This window comes from Amblyomma maculatum, unplaced genomic scaffold (assembly GCF_055883805.1).
Source record: "Amblyomma maculatum isolate TAMU_Amacu unplaced genomic scaffold, ASM5588380v1 scaffold_13, whole genome shotgun sequence".
In the NCBI taxonomy this organism is placed as follows: Eukaryota; Metazoa; Arthropoda; class Arachnida; order Ixodida; family Ixodidae; genus Amblyomma; species Amblyomma maculatum.
The window spans coordinates 14674393-14682615 of NW_028146738.1; the positions used below are offsets into that span (position 1 = coordinate 14674393).

Consider the following 8223-nt stretch of genomic DNA (forward strand, 5'->3'; position numbering starts at 1 on the left):
TATATTGGCCAGATCGAATGAGAGTCACGGACTCGAACATATCTAAGTGTTGTTCCCCCCTAACCTATCCCATCTAAATAAAAGTTGTCCAGTAATGATGGGATGCCATTACTGGCCACTTGTTAAGGACATAGAATAGACTTGTATGTAGTGCGTTACGATCATATAATTCATTCCTTCCATGACTTGAAACCATAACCACGGCTTAAGAAAGAACTGGCACTTTGTTACGAAAACCGGCGCGCACCGCAAGACAGTCATGGTGATAGAGAACGAAGGTATGCGAATCGCTCGAGCAGCACGTTTGGGCTGCTGAGAAGAAAACGAAGGGTCAGACGCCATAGCCTCGTTGTTTCCGAAGGACGCCCAGGTGCTGCCGCTTTAGAGCCGCCAGATTCGATGGACCAAAGCTTTACCGAGAAGTGGGAGCCGCTTCGCAAGGCCATCCAGTACATACTGGAAGATGGCGGCGAAGGTCTGCGCTACGAACAACTGTACACGTGCGGCTACAACTTAGTGATCCGGAAACAAGGAAGGCTGCTCTACAGTGAAGTATGCAAAGTCGTGATCCACCACTTGGAGAGAAAAGTAAGGCCAGCCATCCTTTTCTGTACCAACGATAGTTTCCTGAGAACACTAGTTCAAGCCTGGAACGACTACCAGATAAGCATGACTCGTATTAAGGAAATCCTTTTGTACTTGGAGCGTACTGATTTGAACGACAACATGGGTAGCGTTTACAACTTCGGGTTGCATCTCTTTTGCGACGAGGTAGTGCTCAACATAGACATACAAGACAGGCTGCGAGATACTGTCTTGCAAAAGGTGAGCCGAGCTCGCGTGGGTGAGGTGGTTGAGTGGCTGTTAATCGAGAACGCCTGCCAGATGCTGGTTGAACTGGGCATTGATTCGAGGTAAATATACGAGGAAGTCTTCGAGCGGCGATTCTTGGCCGAATCGGCTACGTTCTACGCTCTCGAAAGCCTAAAGCACCTGACAAAAAAGAGCGCGATCGACTACGTCCTGATGGCGGAGCAGTGCATGAAGGAAGAGTCGAAGCGGGCAAAGTATTTCCTGGGATGTGGCACCGAGGTCAAAATCCAGCAAGTGGTCTACCAGGAGCTAATTGTTAACCATGCGAAGGCCATAGTGGAGAAGGAGGATTCGGGCGTCGTGGCCATGCTGAAGAACAACAGGATGCGGGACCTCGCGTGCGTGCTTAGGCTGCTGAGCCACGCCGAGACCGGCCTCAAATCAGCTGCATTGTGTGGGAGCAAGTATCTTCGTGAGCTGGGCTGCTCACTCATGGAGGAAGACTGCTACAAAAAAGACTCGTCTTCCTTGGTCAAAAAACTGATGGATCTTAAAGATCGCTTTCAACACCTCCTAATCAGTTGTTTCAACGACAGGCGCTATGTAAAAGCCATTATTAGCGCCAATTTCAAACACATCCTGAACGTGAACAGCAGCTCGGCCGAGCATGTGGCCTTGTATGCGGATGACTTGCTGAGGTCGGCGATTAATGGAAAGGGCAAGGAAGAGACAGATCGCCTTTTAGAAGAGGTCGCCGAGTTCGTAGGGTTCTTGGACGAAAAAGACAGGTTCGAAGATTTCTACAAGCAACACATGAAGGAACGACTGCTACGCAACAGGAGCGCGTCGGACTATGCCGAGCTAGCCATGGTCTCTAAGCTCAAGTTGGTGTGCAGTTCGGCATTTACCTCGAAGTTAGAAGCCATCCTGAAACGCAAGTCTGTGTGTGCTGGTGTATTAAAGTAGTTCAAGGACGCCTTGACGTTGTGAAAATTGGATGTGAAACCGGGCAAAAGATATGTTGGTGCAACCCCCCCCCACAAGGAGGCAAATAAAAAATGAAACAGCACTGCCATGCCGCCTGATTTTGGACTTCTGATGTCGAGAGATACTAATGCGTATGCGCCTAGTTACATTACTACAGCCGTTTCTTTTTCTTGGCTTAGAGCGTACGAGCTGATAAAACGCAGCTCGTACGCTTGGCGGAGGGAAGCCGAAGGTGAAGCATACATGCTTCTCTCTTTTACCTGATCAGATAGATTGCACGCAGCTGCGAGATTTCTTTTTGCTTTTGAATATGCTATGCTTCATCGCTTGTGGCAGTGCCCTTGTTACGCTTTGTAACTACTGCAGAAGCTTCGTAATTTTCAAGTTCGCTCGACCCGAGCAGATTCCTCCGGATAAGTGTGGACACACGTGATTGGCAAGGTGTTTCATTGCGGATCAGTGTAAACCTGTAAAATTGTAGACGAGACGAAAGGCGCATGTAAAGTCACGGACACGGCACTTTCTATCGTTACATGCGCCTTTTTGTCTCATCTGCATCGCGCAATTTTATTTAAATTACAGAATTCCACCCCGAAAAGTTCCCCGATAGTTTGCGGAGTGTAACCACGCGAACAAACGGTCTGTCTGCTTTCAAAGACAGCTCTCTGAAGCAGAAGGTATGTTCCTCACCAATCAGTTAGGACGCCTCGCTAGCCTTCCCGGCCGTTCTATCAACTGGTATCATTGCCTGTGGTCATTGCTTCGGATGTTTACGTCTCTGTCTCGGAGACAAACTGGTACATCTCTTTATTTATTCGACTTTATTTTCATATTAGTGACAGCCAACCCATAGTGACAAAATAATTTGTAATTCTGCATAGAACGACGTATTTTTCTTAAATGCCGCCATAGTGGACGTATCCAGTTGTGTACACTTGGTGCTATTGTACTTCTGTGCACTCGCATTAGCGGTCGTTTTTCGGTTTGTTTCCATGAAACAGCGGCTATGGTGGGAAGGAGAGACGGAAAGAGGAGGAGGGAAGGCAGGAACTTAAACCAGAAGAGTGCTCCGTCGGGCTACCCTGCACTGGAGAAGAGAAATGAGGGGACTTAAAAGGGGAAGAGAGTCTCAATTTGTCACTGATGAAAGAAAACAGTGCCTTGAAGACTTCGGGGGCAAATCTCTGGTCGCGAATTGACGATCTTATCCTCCGTTAAACGGCGAGAATCGACACCTTCTTGACCCTGAACAGCCCTCATTACCTTGAAGCCATGCCACAGAGGTCAAAGCCTGAGACTGCAGAGGAAATCAACGTCGACATCTTGCTGACAGGTCACTTCTGTTGCATCCTGCTTTTCATTTTCTGTTCATACTAATGTATCGCTTTCGTACTTATCTCGTGCATTTACTGGGTTATTTGCTTTATTCTGTTCACGTGATTGTAGCCTATAAATTTAGGTCTTTGAGGGAGCCAATTGCCAAGCAGCTTTCATTTATGGTTTGATAAATGTTTAGAGCACTGCGGTGACTTGCATTACAAAAACAGCCATGAAGACTGCAGAAATTTGGTTTCTCAATAGCATCAATCAAATCTTACTTTTTGTGGAGTATTGTATTAAAGGCATTGTGGAGGCTGTTCAGAAACTTTGCCGCCAATTTGCTGACGTTAGCGTGGTGTCTGAATGTCTGAAGAGGTCATGATGCAGTTATATTGTCACGGGTTCTATCGCTACCCGGACGGCAGTACAGAAGGACACGGTCAAAGGACGGGGTTGAGGCACAGGAGGCAGAGAGCAGGCGCTTGACCAGGCAAAAGCAGCGGCGTCCCAGAACCACGCGCACTCCGCAGAACTTCGTCTTCTTCTCCCTCCAGAACTGACACGGTTAGCGCGGGTTACAATATGAGAGGTTGGTATTGAATGCTCGGGATGATTTGGACTGCAGTGTTTCCATAAGATTTGCCGCGGATTTATTGAGGTGTTTTTATGGTTACATTTCTTACCAAAGGAAGCAATAGAAAAAAAAAAGGGAGGAAAAGGGGCTGCAAAAGCAAGGAGGCGGAGTAACAGGGGGCGAAAGAGGAGAATGGCTTGGAGCAGTGACGAGAATAATGCAATGCCAACTAGGAAATCGGCAAGTTAAGTACTCACCTAAGTATTTAGAATCTAACATTAAATCTATACTTGACATAGAAAATGCATTAATACATAAAACATATGCTAGGTCAACTGTACATTTTCTCATCTGAGGTCGATGCCAGCAGATCATAGATAAAGCATTCGCCACCATTTCATCAAGCGCGGTTTCACAAAACTTTGTGTAGTCATTTTCTTGAAAGAGAGACAAAATAACAAAAACCGCAATTGGTTTCAGCGATTAAGTTTCCTTTTAATCTATCTTCGAGGGGCACACACGCTTGCTCAGGTATAAAGGAAGCGCAGCGCGGTAAGCAGATTTGTATTTCCGCGAGTTAATTGTCTCGCAACGCTCAAAGATAGAATGATTGTATACGCACGACATTGTGTTCGCCAAAAGGGCGCTTGTGCCCATGACGTTGCTAACAAGAGCGACATCAATGCGTCATTTTGCGCATGTCGAGGAGATTGACCAAACTCATTCCCGATCATAGTTTGTGATCAGCGGACGTGAGAGCTACGCAAGTTCGGTCTTGTTTTCCCTTTCTTTTTCGCGTTTTAATACCGACACCGATTAATATTTGGCATCGCCCCATACAAGATAGTCGAAAGTTTGGTTTATTCTAGGCAGCAGCCCTATATTTACATGCGCAGTTAAAATTTGAGAATTTAAATTTAGCATCAATCCTGGTCACGCCAGCCTGGTCATTCACCATTACTCGATCTCACATATGCAATCAGGAAATGTTTCTTTTTTCTCTATTACATGAAAAATGCTGGCGCATATTCAATAACTCGCAAATAAAACACGAATCTTCCGTGAAAGTTTGCCCGAGCTGGATGACCAAATGAATACTTCATCCATAAGGTATTTTAGATGTTCCACCCTGCATGTAGGGAGCCTTTTACCTGAAATAGCGCTGTTGTGGACGACAAACGTGAGTTGTGCCGTTTTTCAGGGGAAAAAAGGGTAAGGTTCAGGGCAAAGAATGCAAAATATATGCATCGCTGTGAAAACACTGCCATACAGGAAAATTGTTCAATGCACTATAATATGCCAGCTAGCCTTCATTATAGCACTTTTTACGGAAACCAAAATTTACTTATGCGTATTTCTGCAATTCGAGTCCAAGAATGTGCATTGCGAAGAACGACGCCGTGACGACACCTTTTTGAAGCTGACTGTTTGCAAGGCATCAACATATTGTTACGGAGCGCAGTATCGAGAGAACGACGACGTGCTGGGGTGAAGAAGACGACGCTCAAGCTAAGCTGGATTCATTCTGGTGGGGTGTGCGTCTAACAGTGAACTAGCAATTACCGCTGTGTACTTTCCTTAACATTTGCTTTTGCTACTTGCAACCCTCAACAGAGTTTTATTCGTTACCCCCCCCCCCCCCTAATGTAATGCCCGCCCCAGGGCCCTTAAGGGACAAAATGATGATGATAAAAAGGAGTGATTGTAATATTGACCCCAGGGAAACACCACAGCTAATAACGGCTGGATTAGAAATAGCATTAGAATATTGAACAACTTGAAGTCTGTCAACAAGGTAGCTGCGTATTAAAGTTAAAGAGGTATCACAAATTCGCAAAGTTTCCAGTTTTTGAAAAGGAATGTTATGGCTAATAGTCTAAAATGCTTTTGTAAACTCAACAAATACTACTCCAGCGAACCTACCAATATCTAATGATGGCTTAATGAAATCCGTCAATTCAATTAGTGAAAGCTCAGTAGAATAATTTGGCCTCAAACCAAACTGATGAGGTGTACGAAGATTGAATTTCATGAAGTAGTTGGTTAGGCGAGTTACCACAAGTTTCTCAAAAACTTTGCTAAAGAGAGGTAGTGCATATTGTTATTGGGCGATAATTTGCTACGTTATTTCGCTCTCCTTTTGGGTACTATTTTACCTCGCTTAAGTTGATCAGGAAAAATGCCACTTCTAAACATAGAATTAATGATATGAGCAAGGACATGAACAATGATAGAAGCAACGAGTTTAGTCTTCTACGGATGAATGTTGTCTAACTCAGGACTTCAATGTTTAATTGACGTTAGAACAAGGCGCACTTCTTCAGGTGATGTTGGGCGTAGATAGAAGGAATGAGGACGAGTGACAGGAGGACAGTGAGATGACTGCAGAGCTATTCTGAGATCACTGAAAGCATTAGCGATGTCAACGTGGTTCGAAAAAAACATTAACTCCATCACTAGTATTAATAATGGGGGGCTGTGAATTAGACTGATTTACGAATTCTTTGTTGAGTTCCAGTTATTCTGATTGGTACTGCCATTTTCATGACCTAACCTTGGTAGTACCTACGTTTGGCTGCTTTCAGCACTGCTTATAGGTGATCGGAATACGTCTTGAATCGTTTTAAAAGGGTCATATTAAACGGCTGCGATTTAAAAGGGTCATGGCAACGATTTTGGAATATAAACTGTTTATTGCACCTTATTCCCGATATGCCAAGCAACTGAACCTCAATTTTTCAGCTCCACCGGAGCTGCAAACATTTTTAAAACTAGTATTTTCATTTCTTCGTGAACATCTGGCTGATCTGGCCACCGGCGTAGCCGGTGACGACATAAAACGACGCTGCGTTGTCTGCGGCATGTTCTGTGCGCTAGCAGCGTCAAACAATAGTTACACAATGGCTATGTGGCGGATCAAAATAGAATCATGTCACTAACCGCGGTTACCGCAAGCTGATTTTCGACCCCTCTTAGCGCTTTTAACGTAGGCAATAGCGACGCCTCTGGGCGGGATTCAGGAGCAAAGCAGCGCCCGAGTACGAAAGCCCCATGAGCTGTCCCGTTCGAACAAAGTACACACTGTACACTGAAACACGTCTCTAAAGCAACACATGCAGTGTGAATAGAGGGCCGTCCAAAGGCGTTTTTGTACAATCTTCGAGTAGCACCCGACAGCGCATCAGTGTAATGTATAAGTGCGGCTAGCTACATCGAGGTGCCCAATACCCTTTCCCGTGCGTCGCATCGTTTACACTACACGTTGTCAGGTCCAAGTCTGGCCGCAGCCGCATCATGAAAGCAGACGACAAGCTCATGAGGCTTACAACACAAAATGCCGCAAGCTTGCAGCAATGGTGCAGCCCGCGAGCGCGGCTGACGACGTACGGCGCCTGGCCATCTGCTTCTCCCTAATCGTCGCTAGGCTTACATTGCTTTGGCATAGAAGCAAAGCGGATGGCACTTTGTAAGTCGTCAGCGAGGCGTTTTAGTAAAAGGGTTAATCGATCATGAAACTCCTTCTCAACCCCACTTTTCTATAGTGAAGAAAATTATTATTTTGGGCGAAGCCTTAACATCGGAGCTCGCGTACGTGAACACGGGCCTGTTGCGCCACCTCGGGCCAAGCTCAGCGCGGGCAAGCAATTGACCTACAAGGAGCCAGATGAGAAACAGTCGCTATTGGAAAAAATTGTCTTTATCGGACACCGAACCACTGCTCCCCCGATCCCCAGCCGAGCTCAAAAGTCACAACTCCACTTTTAATCGCATTGAAATTTACAATGTTCACATAAATAACCTGAGCCTTATTTGACTAAGGTAACACGACTAAAATTCCTTTATGTCTTCAATTGATTTAGGCCTTTAAATGAGAAATGCACAGCGTAATATGATAGGTAGATAGTGATGAGGACAAGAGACATTAACCAGAAAGGCCTCCGGTTGGAAATCCTAAACTGGGGAAGAGGGATAAGAAGAGTAAAGATAGGAAGAGAAAGGGGCTTCGCACATGCAGCATAGTCAGAGTTTGTCACTCAAGCCGGTGGCAGTTAGAAAAGTAAACAATGCCATGTATAGCTTGAAAAGAGTCGACTGCCGTGGCCATGGACGAAGGATCTTATCCGCCAATAAAGGGAGAGGATCGAGACAGTCCAGCGCACAACACAGGTCATATTTTTGACTCACAAATGTAGAATATTCACATAGGAGATGTTCGATTGTCTCTCCACAGCCACAATTTTCACTACCAGAGTTTTTGGCCATTCCAATATTGAAAGCATACTTGTTGGTGAACGCAACATCGAGCCACAAACGGCAATGGAACGTTCCTTCACGACGCACTATCTTACTGGGAAAGCAGTTGAGGCGCAGTTGAGGATCCAGGGCCTTGAGGCGGTGGTTGCAAAACTCTCTCTTGTTCCACGCTGAAAGTGTGATCTCCAGGTCGAAAGAGGGAAGCCCACATGATGCGTCAGCTATCTATATGGAGATTTTAACTGGAACGCCACAATGGCATCCTCATCCGCCTG

General features: G+C 45.6%; 1 pseudogene; it reads left to right on the plus strand.

Moving 5' to 3' along the window:
• Nucleotides 1-1026: 1026 nt before the first annotated feature.
• On the plus strand, nt 1027-1779 carry LOC146172271 (cullin-3 pseudogene; annotated as a pseudogene).
• The last annotated feature ends 6444 nt before the right edge of the window (nt 1780-8223 follow it).